General features: G+C 37.0%; 1 pseudogene; it reads left to right on the top strand.

The window, feature by feature from the left end:
- Positions 1-4,760: 4,760 nt before the first annotated feature.
- On the top strand, positions 4,761-11,044 carry LOC141647629 (linoleate 13S-lipoxygenase 2-1, chloroplastic-like; annotated as a pseudogene).
- Positions 11,045-12,577: the final 1,533 nt, after the last annotated feature.

Raw genomic sequence — 12,577 nt, 5'->3', positions numbered from 1 at the left:
AGCCTCAGTATTTCATTTCCCATAAATCTTTCCCTTATTTTATGCACAGATTCTTATGAAATGGCACCATAAACATACTTATCGTAACTAGTGTCTCTTAATATGGATATATTCATCTGAAGATAATTACTTTTATTATAGATGGATATATTTATTTATAGTTATAAATGGGTTAAATATACTTAAAGTGGTAATATTTGTGGGCCCCATCATACAACTTGTTGTTTGTCACATGCTTGAAATGAGGATATTTGGTTGTCTATAACTATAGACGGATATCTCCCGTCTATAATGAGAATTTGTGATCTTAAAAATAAAACGTCTAGAATAACTCAGAAATTGTTTTTTTTACTTATTCATATTATTTGATCCCGTCTTAAAATTAAGATAAATATGTCCATCTTAAATGAGAATTGATTTACGAAGTACGAGTATATGATTTTTGTTCTGAAAATACAATTTTTTATCATAAAGGTAGTTTTCACGCTTTTAAGCTTTTAAGCTTTTAAGTTTTACTCCGTAGTTGGTATTGGTATTTATTTTTAATATGCCATCACGCATTTTAATTTTTTTTTAGTCACTGACTCACTGTACTTATAATTCTGAAATTTATTGTTTTATATTTATGTGTGTTAGCGCTCAATTTAGTTAGGGTACTAAATTTATTATTTTAAGAGTATTTGGGCCAATTGCTTAAAAAATAAGTATTTGGGCCTATATAAGGTAATCCATTCAGAAGAAAAACGAGAGCCCAAGAAGAGAATGCCGAATTGGAGGAACCGGCAACCGGGGAAGTCTTCAAGCGCTCGAATGCAGATTCCAGATAACACAAATTGTTATTTAACCGCTACCACTAGGGAGAAGTTACAATTTTTAGATCGTAAAATCTTAGCCTTAGATTAGATTATCATTAGCATTATTTTTGGTGGAATGTGATTATATTATAAAAAGGGTAAAAAAGATAATTACATGAGGATCCTTATAACTTTTTACAACAGATTCATAGTTTTCAGCCAATCTTTATCACCAATGCTTAGTTCCCTCTCATCTCTTCTTCGAACTCTCATTTTGACCTCTGCAATAATCAATTCAGCTACCTTTTTTGGTACCATCAACACATACTCATTCTTGCTGCAGTTTCTCTGATGCCACACCTGGTATATTATCATTAGCATTAGATTTAGTACGACGAGCCCTCCAATCATGAAAGTCAGTAAGTCAGTCATCTTATTCGAAAATATTGTTATTCCAAAATAACTCAAAACTCAAATTGACCCCATTCAATGGATATGCTTCATCAGAAGCCAAAACATGGGAAATCGAAGCAGGCAACAAAGATAATTATTGCTTGTACGTTTCAATTATTTGTTACTTTTACTCAAATGTAAATACTTTCTACGAGTGTTACCTTAAAACTATGGGATAATTCATGTGGTGCGTGCTCCCGAGGTTTGGCTTAATTCACGTGATACCCCTGCCTTTAGGAATGTACACATGGTATCCCTGAACTTTCACTTTAGTGCACCATCTACCCTTATTTGTTTTTCTGTTATAACACCGTTAACCCCATATTTTCTTCTCCCCCTCATCCTTACTTTATTGTCCCCCATTTCACACTCATAAAGAAATTCCAATCAATCCACCCAAATTCCAGACTCCCTGACTCCTTGCTTCCTTCGTTTTTCCTGTAATCTCTGCAATTACTTCCACCAAACTTCCCCAAATTTAACCATCCACCACCATACTCGCACAATAATTATTTGATTATTTGAGGTACTAGGTAATTATTGAAATCCCAAAATTTGTATTTGAAGAATCAATTAAGTTGTTGGTTTCTGAAATTGTGAGATATTTTCTTTGATTTTTTGAAACAAACTACTGAAATTGTGCACGGAGATGGTTATCAAAATCGCAATATTTGATTGATTGAATGAGAAATTGTTGATAAAATTGGCTCGTATTTTTTATTTCTTCATGAATCAAATGGGGGAAAATAGAGAAAGGATGAGCGGTGGCGACGGTTGAAATACGGAGCCATGGTGGTCTCAGCTTGGTGATGCAACAATGGGCTTCTGGTGGTGCGAGTCTGTGGCGACGGAGAACGATGTTGCTGCTCTCAGTTGGTTGTTGTTGACGGGAAGGATCATAGAAGACTTGTCTTGGTGGTGCGGTGGCTGTTGGTGAGTTGGACTCGGGTTTTGATTCCGAGTTCAGTATTGAAGATGGAGATGGTGAATGGAGGTGGCTGTTGTGGGGCTCTAATTAAGCCATGGTGATTGTGAGATGATGATATTGCTGTTGGTGCGCCGACTCGAGCCCCGGTGACTGATAGTGGGGTTTGTCCCCATGGATAGTAGGAATTGACACATTTGGTGGTGAATTTAGTAGCTGATGCCGGGTTCGGTTTCAGCACCGCATCGAAGTGGTCGATTGGCGGTGTGGGAACTCGTGGTGGTTGAACTCCGGGTTGTTTCTGGGTTGATGTCGCATGTCGTAACAGAGGGCTGCCATGAGAGGTGTATTTGATAGTGAGAGAATATGGGTAATGGGAAATGTGAAAGGTTATTGGTGTTAGATGGTAAATGCAGGTAGAAGAAAATGGCAACAAAAGTAGCAGAGGTTGAAATGGTTTGGTGAATTGGTTTTTCAAGGTCAAGGTTGATGAGATAGTGAATTTGGTGGTTATTAATGGAGTTTATGAAATTGTGTATGAAATTATGGATGAATTTGTAAATGGTGGGGTAAGAATGAGAGAGAAAGGGAAAAGGTGTTAGGATGAGGGGGGAAGAGGTAGGGTTAACGGTGTTATAACAGAAAAAGAAATAAGGGTAGATGGTGCACTAAAGTGAAAATTCAGAGGTACCATGTGCACATTCCTAAAGGCAGGGGTACCACGTGAATTAAGCCAAACCTCGAAGGTACCACGTGAATTATCCCTAAAACTATTGATAATTTTTAGGGTTATTTCATAACAATAATCCATCCTATTGGTTGTCTGCAATAATCACTCCATTCTATCAATAATCCCAATTAAATCCAACGTTCTTCCCAATCAAAACCTTGGATAACGGCTGCAATAATATCCATTCACCCGTGTCCTTACCCCTTAGCTCAAATTGACCAAACCTTTACCTAGTTCGAACTTTCAAAATGTAGTTCTTTTTTACTTTTAATCTCTGACCCGAAAATAACTGACCCCATTAACCCGAAACAACATGCTTGAAACAGATCCAAATCCAAATAACTGGACCCAAACAAACTCAAAAATATAGGGTTTTTGTCAAACACAACCTTTTAAAAAAAAATTCTTCCAAACACCACCTTTAAAAAAAAAGTTTGTAAAACACAACCTTTAATAAAATTTTTGTTGTCAAACACGACTTTTTGGCTAAAGGACTTAACATTTTGCAATTGGGTAACTTTCAATCGATGTATGGGATAGCAAATGATGTCGGTTTGTGGTGTTCTTAGACTCTTTGGAAAGGTGGAAATACAAGCTTTCCACGGGTTATCAACACGATGGTCAAAGATGGCCTTATATGGGGTCTATTAAAGTGTAAAGTAAGGCTGGTCGGAGAGATTAGCGAGTGGTCGGGGATTTTTACTTGGTCTTTTAAAGAGGTTATGATGCTTTGTTTGTTCTGAAATTTGGTATTTAGGTAGCGGGGAGTGTAAGTTAGGTCTTAGTTGTGTTGTTTGTAGTGGTTGTTGGTTACAAGTGGTGGTTTGAGGGGAGTTAATTTGAAGGTAAAAAAACATTTAAAAGAATGTCAAAGTAAGATTTTTTTTTGTGGGTCAATTCACTCACCTCAAACCACCACTTACAATAAACAACCACAAAAAACAACACAACTACGGACTACCTTACACTCCCCGCTGCCTACGTACCAAATTTCAGACCAAACAAAGCATCATAACTTCTTTAAAAGATCAACTAAAAATCTCCGACCACCCACTAATCTCTCCGACCAGCCTTACTTTACACATCAATAGACCCCACATAAGGCTACCTTTGACCATCGTATTTATAACCCCTGGAAAGCTTGTATTTCCATCTTTCCAACGAGTCCAAAAACGCCTCAAACCAACATCGTTTGCTATCTCAAACATCGACTGAAAGTTACCCCATTGCAAAATGTTTAGTCTTTCGGGGAAAAAGTCGTGTTTGACAGCAAAAAAATTTATTAAACGTTGTGTTTTACAAACTTTTTTTTAAAGGTGGTGTTTGGAAGAATTTTTTTTTAAAGGTTATGTTTGACAAAAAAACCCAAAAATATAAGACACCGAAACTACCTCGACTCAAACTATTGTTTCCTTCTCTCCATAACTATAAACCTAATGATAATCTCGGGACTCCGGGAAATCCTGTAATGAAATCTAAAATGTCAGTGAAAATTAATTGGGACGATCGTGCTGACTGATGACTGGTGAGAAAGCTCAATAATTGTTCGCATAAGCCGAGTATCATGGGCATACAATATGGGCGATCTGAATAATGCGATTTTATCTCTTATTTAATTCCTGTATAATGTATGCATTCTATGGAATAGTCCGTAGAAGAGTATCTTATTGAAATCTATAAAGTGGTAAGGTTTCATTTTTCAAGAAGAGACGTGGCGGGACAAGCCTAATAATGGAGTATATCAATTATAGTAAAGGAGTAAAGGACAGTAGAGTTTGAATAACGTGGTTATTTACTCATTATTTTAATAGTATGTATGTGAACTGTACAACTCTATAAAAGGAGGCCATATTGTTGTTGAACAAGCACCACATTCTCACTTGTTATCTAAGTAATAATATCATCATAAACAAAAATCAATATGTTTTCTCGTAGTAATGTTTCCGCTGTGATTACTGAAATGTTAACAGTAACTGGTTCCGTAAAAAATGTTGGGATTGGTCAAGTAACCGATATTGCATCTAATATTGTGTCAGGCATTCCGCTTAATGTTCTGCCGGTTGGTGCACTCCATTTGGAACTTGTTAGCACACAACTTGATCCACGTATGTTACTACTCTTTGTCCAGTGTTCTAAATATTTGTTCATCATTTATTATTTATTACGCATGATTATCGACTTTTTCAATAAATTATCAACATGGTAGGAGTTAGGACAGGGAAAACATTATTATTACGCATCATTGTTCTGGTTGATTTATCTAGTACACTAATATAGTACTCCCTCCGTCCCGGTCATTTGTTGTCCTTTGATTTTGACACAAAGACCAAGGAAGGAAAAGAGGACCAATAGCTAAATGACAAATGGAACAAATTGGGTGTGAATGATCAAATTACTCATCAAGTTCATTCTTAAAATAGAAAGGACAACAAATGATTGAAACACCCAAAAATGAAAAAGGACAACAAATGACTTTGTAACGTCTAAATGTCTAATGCTAACTTTTCGAGATTTTAGATCCACTGTTGTACGTATACGGTATACGTACACCGTCCGTACATCCGCAGCTAACCACTCTTCTAACATTGTTGTCGCTATGTTTTAGTGCAAAAGCCGGTTGAAGCAACGGCAAAACTCAACGTATTAATTCCAAAGGGGTTAAATGAACTGAAATATGAAGCAAAATTTCATGTCAGTGACAATTTTGGCAAATTGGGAGCAGTACTTGTCAGGAATGAACATCAAAAAGAAATGTATGTCAAAACTATTGTTATTAAGGGATTGCCTCAAGGGACTGTCGAGGTCACTTGCGATTCATGGATCGCTTCGACCAATGACAATTCTGAAAAGAGAGTTTTCTTCACTAATCAGGTATATATGACTTTTTTAAATCTGTAAATGGATTGTAATCGGTGACACGGTGTGTGCTATTGAGTTACTTCATACGGAGTATTTTATTTTCTATGTACTCGATATTTAAAATGAGTTTGTTACCTAACAATTGTTTTATTCAAATGTAAAACAAGGACTTAGAGAAAATATTTGTTAAATGGAGTTCGATTTACCTATAAATCGAACCTGTAACCCGATCGAACAAATTGTGCTCGAAGTGACAATCCTTTAATTATATCTAATTCATCAGCAAATCACATAATGATTCTCAACTTTTTTTCCCTCTTTTGCTCATTTTTCATTGCAAATCACATAAATTAATTGTTCTCGTCATTGTCATTGATCTAACTATTCTCCTTGTGATCAAAATATAGGAATGTTATCTTGATTTATTGATCAACTATGCAAGTACATTGTTTTTTTTTTTTTTTTTTTTTTTTTTTTTTTTTTTTTTTTCTGAGCTCTGTTTAGTACGAAAATTCTCGTTTTCAGTCAGAATCATTTGGTCACAATCTTAAGAGGCATGAAGGAGTAACATTAATTGCCCTGGTGTTTTTTTAGTCATATATTATTCCGTATCTTTTACCTGTTGTTTCTGATACATTTGATGAATATTGGAACAAGCAGTCGTACATAACATCAAACACTCCACCGGGACTAATTAGCTTGCGCGAGAAGGAACTTCAAAATATGAGAGGCAATGGTCAAGGTAAACGCAAGTCCTTCGACCGTATTTATGACTATGATGTTTACAACGATCTTGGCGACCCGACAAAGAAGCTCAAGCACCCCGACCGGTTCTTGGAGGCGACCAACTTCCGTATCCAAGACGCTGTCGATCAGGCCGACCACCCTGCAAATCAGGTAAATTTTCTATTGTTTCCATTTGACTCTACTTATTACGTAGTATACTCCCGTAGAAGGTAGCATTTTCGGCTAGTTCGCTCATACAAAGTTTTACAATTGAAAAATAAGATAGCAACAACTGGTACCACCATATTCACGGAAAATTCATTATTAAAAATGATTTAGATTGAAATAGTTGTGAATCAAAGTTGTTAAAAACTTCGACTATCTTTGTTATTATTAACCTCAATATAAGTCTCTGAAATGACATCCGAGCAATTTTGTTGCACGGGTTTAAAATTAGTTTTCAATAAGTCAAGTTTATTTACTTAATCCACCTCTAACCCATGTATTACATATTTACATGTATATATCCCACACAGATCCATTATCAGAAACAAGAATATTCGGCAACTTTTACATACCAAGGGATGAAGTATTCTCTGATCTGAAGACGGTAGACTTTGGGATCAGTGCCCTAAATAATGTGTTGCATTCAGTACTTCCGACTCTAGAGGATGCTGTTAATGATACCATGCTTGGACATTTTAACTTCAGTCAGATTAATGAATTATTCGATCGAGGAATTGATATGTCCGACATTCAAGATATCAAGTCCTTGTTAACAGTTATGCCTAATTTAATCAATCCAACTGAACGTATTTTTCGTTTTCCAACTCCTGATATGTTGCAAAGTAAGTGTAACCAATATTATGTACCTCTTGGTTTTTAATTTAATTACTTTTGACTCGATATTATTTCATCGTTATGGAATATGGAGTATGTAGTTGGTGTTAAGTCTCATATTCTCATCTATGTGGATATGTCTGGTTTTGTGTGCGTAGGAGATCAATTTTCATGGTTTAGAGACGAGGAATTTGCTAGGGAGACTCTTGCCGGTCCAAACCCATCCAGCATTAAACTGATTACGGTATGTATGATCTGTAACTTATAATGGCAGAGACAATACTCTAAGGGTTCGTTTGGATTGAAGGAATTAGAGAGAAGGGAAGGGGAGGGGAGGGAAAGGGAGGGATTTAATTTCCTTTGTTTGGATAAAAAATATGGGAGAAAGGAAATGGAAGGGGAGAGAAATGAGAGGACTTATTTTCCCTCGTATAGAACAAACTATAATCTTTCCAATGGTGGCAAGATTTGGAAAGAAAACATTATTTGGACTCTAATTATACCACCAACATCCTTCAATCCTCCATCCATTCTTCATCTCCCTCCTTCCTCCCCTTCCATTTCCCTTCATAATTTTTGTTATCCAAACACCCACATCTCATTTGCCCTCCCCTTCTCTCCCCTCCCTTCACCTCCCCTCACTCCCCCTCCCCTCCCCTTCCCTCCTAAAATTGTATCCAAACGGACCCTAAGGGTGTGTTTGGATAGCAAAAGTGGAGGGAAAGGGAGGGGAGAGGAAAAGAGGGAAGGGAAAGGGAGAGAAGGGAAGTGGAGGGAGAATGGGGTGTGGATGTTTGGATATAATTTCCCTCCAAATCTTGCCTATTGTGAAGAGATTTTGATAATGCTTGGTGGAGGGAAATTTGATCCCTCCAAATCTCTCCCCCTCCATTTCCCTCCACCCTCATTTGCTATCCAAATGAGGGATTTTAAATCCCCTACTCTCCCTCCCTTTCTTTTCCTTCCAAATCACTCAATCCAAACACACCCTAAGTCTCTTAGGCTAACTCATTTATGTTCTATCTGCAATTATATTGTTGAATTGAAAAAGCAATTATCTTAGAACATGTTTTTAAAGAATACAGCCAATATACATTGTGTAGGAATGGCCTTTGCTGAGCAAGCTTGACTCTGAAATCTACGGCTCTCCTGAATCCATAATTACTACTGAACTAGTTGAGCAAGAGATCAAAGGTGTCATGTCCTTGGATGAGGTATCTACTTCTGTACATTCTAAAGCAAATTTGATCAAAAGTAATATGATTGAGACACAAATTAAACCCGGATAAGGAAACCTCAACATGTCTGAAATTCAAAGTTAACTCGCCCAATCCGTATTTGGTGGAACCTGACAGTCGCCCAGACTCCAAATGGACCAAATCGGAAACCACACAATTTAATCTCAGTGTAACCTGACTGTCGCCCTGACTCCAAATTATTCATATCTAGCTCACCCCAAAGGCCTAAAGGTACCTGAACCTAAAAGCGAAAATGCTTTGCCCAATTAACCAATTTGACCTCACCCTAAGTGGATAATATACCCGAAACAACTTAAATTATACACGGCAGACCTGAAGTCGATCCAAATAATGTCTTTGTCACTCTCCCCTTAATATCTTATTCTTTTTCATGCCTTCTTTATTGTTCAATCATAATGAAAAACTCTGACTTGTAAGTTTTTTTTTTCTTTTTCGTTTTTTTAATCACAGGCTTTGAAGCAAAAGAAACTGTTCGTATTAGACTATCATGACGCGCTTCTACCTTTTGTGAACAAAGTAAGAGAGATCGAAGGCACGACCCTATATGGGTCGCGTACATTGTTCTTTCTAACTCCGAAAGGAACTTTAAGGCCTCTGGCTATCGAGCTAACAAGGCCGCCATTGGCAAACGGGAAGCCTCAGTGGAAACAAGTATACACACCTGGCTATGATGCCACTAACACTTGGCTATGGAGGCTTGCAAAAGCTCATGTTCTTGCTCATGACTCTGCTCATCACCAAATTGTTAGCCACTGGTATATTTCCTTGCATAATAATTTAGGAGTAAGCTGAGTTACAGAGATTTTGATTGGTAAATCGGTTTTTGAACTCATCTCTGTTGTTTCCATGATAGGTTAAGGACTCATTGTTGTATTGAGCCTTACGTGATTGCAACGAACCGACAACTAAGTGCTGTGCATCCAATTTATAGACTCCTGAATCCTTATTTTCGATACACCATGGAGATCAATTCACTGGCTCGTGGAGCCCTTGTGAATCACGGTGGGTTTATTGAGAGCACATTCTCTCTCGACAAATATTCCATGGAATACGGCTCTTTGGTTTATGACAAAGAGTGGAGGTTCGACCATCAAGCATTACCAACTGATCTAATCAGCAGGTAAATGATTTATCGAGATATTATGACTTCATGATATAAATTTTACATATGCAGATAATTTAGGAGTGAAGTCTCTCAATTATTATCATTAAACAACCATCCTTATGTTTTAATTTGAAGACGCTCTCTTATTATAGCATGCTCTTTACCATACCATATATGGAATAGAAATATTTCGATCTTGTACATGTTTTACAAGTTTGTGGTTACTCATTGTCTTTAGTTTTCATTCAATAGAGGCATAGCTATTGAAGATCAGTCATCACCACACGGACTTAAGCTTGCAATCGAGGATTATCCATATGCTAACGATGGACTTCTCCTATGGGATGCTATGAAGCAATGGGTCACTGACTACGTCATGCAGTACTACAAAAATGAAGAACAAGTTCAGTCTGATACAGAACTCCAACAGTGGTGGGCCGAAATCCGTGAGAAAGGCCATGGAGATAAGAAAGATGAACAATGGTGGCCTGTTCTTACAACTTCTCAGGTCCTGATTGAGATTCTAACAACTATTATATGGGTAGCGTCAGGGCACCATGCTGCAGTAAACTTTGGGCAATACACTTTCGGAGGATACTTCCCAAATCGTCCAACAATTGCCCGAATCAAAATGCCTTCTGAAGACCCAACTGAAGAAGAGTGGAGCTACTTTGTGAAAAACCCATGTAATGTCTTGCTGAAAACATTACCGTCTAGAGGTCAAGGGATTAAAGTCATGCTCATATTGAATGTTTTGTCGAGTCACTCGCCTGAGGAGGAGTATATAGGTGAACAACTTGAGCCATCATGGGCTGAAGATCCAAACACAAAAGAATCGTTCGACAAATTTCATTTGAACTTGAAGAAGATAGAGAGTACAATTGATGCAAGGAATGCAGACGAGAAGTTAAATAACAGAACTGGAGCAGGAGTTATTCCATATGAACTGCTTAAACCGTTCTCAAAACCAGGTGCTACAGGTATGGGTGTTCCAAACAGTGTTTCTATATAAGCCTTGAGCGAGCTTCTATCGTGCTGGTATTACGGGCCTGAGTACTTACCAAAATAAACAGCGGTTCTATCAGAATCGTACTGAACTTAGTACCACTATGTCATGTAAGTACCGAGGTTAATTCCAGCTCAGTTCCTATATTCCTATGACCTGTAGTATGAAGATCCTCTGGCTGGTCCTTGTATTAAACATTGGATCTTATTGTTATGTTAAGCTTTTTCCTCATTCTGTTTTCGTGTTTATTTGCTTTGGTGAAGCAACCTTGCCCTTTACGGCTCAGATGTATGCACTAACTGTGTGCGGTTCAAGTTATTGAATAAAAAAGCGTTATTCAGTTTAAATTATCAAATTCTTCATCTTTTATGCTATAAAAATGTGGTGGGAAAGAAATGGAAAAATATCAAATGCTAGTTCTTTTGATAATGTGCCCTTTTTCGTTTGCCATTGTTTGTGGTCTAAATGTAGTTTTAGACTTTTAGTTAGACATAGACAATAAGATTTGAAGTCAAATAATTGATTGAAAAATATGTGAATTGATATTCATGAGCAATCAAAGAGTCTATAGACCCATGTACCCAAAACAAAAAGTCCATAGATCCAAAATAGAAACTCCGAGGGAGCAAGGAACCCAAGGACCCCCTCCATTTACCGTATAAATGGAGGTGCATTATTTCTTTAGTGGTCCAGAATTAATTGTGTAGGTTAAATTATTGTAGATAAAAGGGGACGTTTTACGATGTAAACGTAACATATGGTTGAATAATATTTGAGTCACAGATACTGCTTTTATTAGAGAATATTTCGATCCTTATAGCCTTGGGCTACACGAGATTTCTCGCAGAATAAAACAAGTACGCCCTTTGATTCTTAACCTATAAATAAAGAATTATTTTGAGTTTTTTTATATTCATTTTGTTATAGCAAAATGTGCAAGAAAATTGTTTTATTTTTCTCCAATACCACCATCTCTTATATAAAGAATGAAGTGTGACGGTTTGACCAAAAGACGACACATCCTTTGAATTCAAGGACACATCCTTTCAATGAAAAGGCACAATGCTTCACTTATCCTTTCAACGAAAAGACACAACTTTTCAATGAAAATTGATACGATCATTTTAGTATCAAAAATAAATGCCTAAGTACTACTAACAGAAGCTAGCGGTAAGTAGGGTCGATCTCCACAGGGAGGCAAAAATGAGATTTATCTGTTTTAAATTAGTCTAAGAGTAACGGAGGTTTGAGTATGATTTTCAAACTAGAAGAGGTGGCAAGAGAAATTGAGCGATAAAAATAAAGGGATTAACAATAAAGAGAGAGAATTAGGATTGTCGGGTCACCAATGAATGTCAGATAATTGCAGCTAAGGTCACAGATCGGTCACTTGTATCGGTCTAAGGGACAACGAATATCTCCTTCCGGTCTCAATTCAGCCTAAAACACTATTAGCTTAGCTTCGCCCTCACTAAAGCATCTAATGTTCACTGCAGGTCTCACCCCTTCCAACCTTCCGGTCTAGGTCAAGGCTTACCAAATCAATTAGCTAGATGCGTCGACTCAAGCAACTAATTGCAATCATATGCGGTGATTAACAGCATAGACAAGATTTTAGCAACAGATCTGCAAACCTAATTAGCAACTAACATCAACTCATTGAATCCCCTAAATCCTAGCAGGAGAATTAGCTAAATATAATAATGGATGAAGAAAAAGAGAAAGATAAAGCAATAGAAAGCATAGTATAGAGATGAAAATAAGAGAAATAATACTTAGAATAAGAGAGAAAGGAAGATTACAAAAGAGCGAATCCGGCAATAAGAACAAGGTAGCAGCATAAATTATGAGAGAAAACAGTGATTAAGAGTATATGAGAT

This window comes from Silene latifolia, chromosome 3 (genome assembly GCF_048544455.1).
Source record: "Silene latifolia isolate original U9 population chromosome 3, ASM4854445v1, whole genome shotgun sequence".
Lineage (NCBI taxonomy): Eukaryota > Viridiplantae > Streptophyta > Magnoliopsida > Caryophyllales > Caryophyllaceae > Silene > Silene latifolia.
The sequence above is the reverse complement of the archived record's forward strand: the minus strand, read 5'-3'. Positions and strand labels throughout refer to the sequence as shown.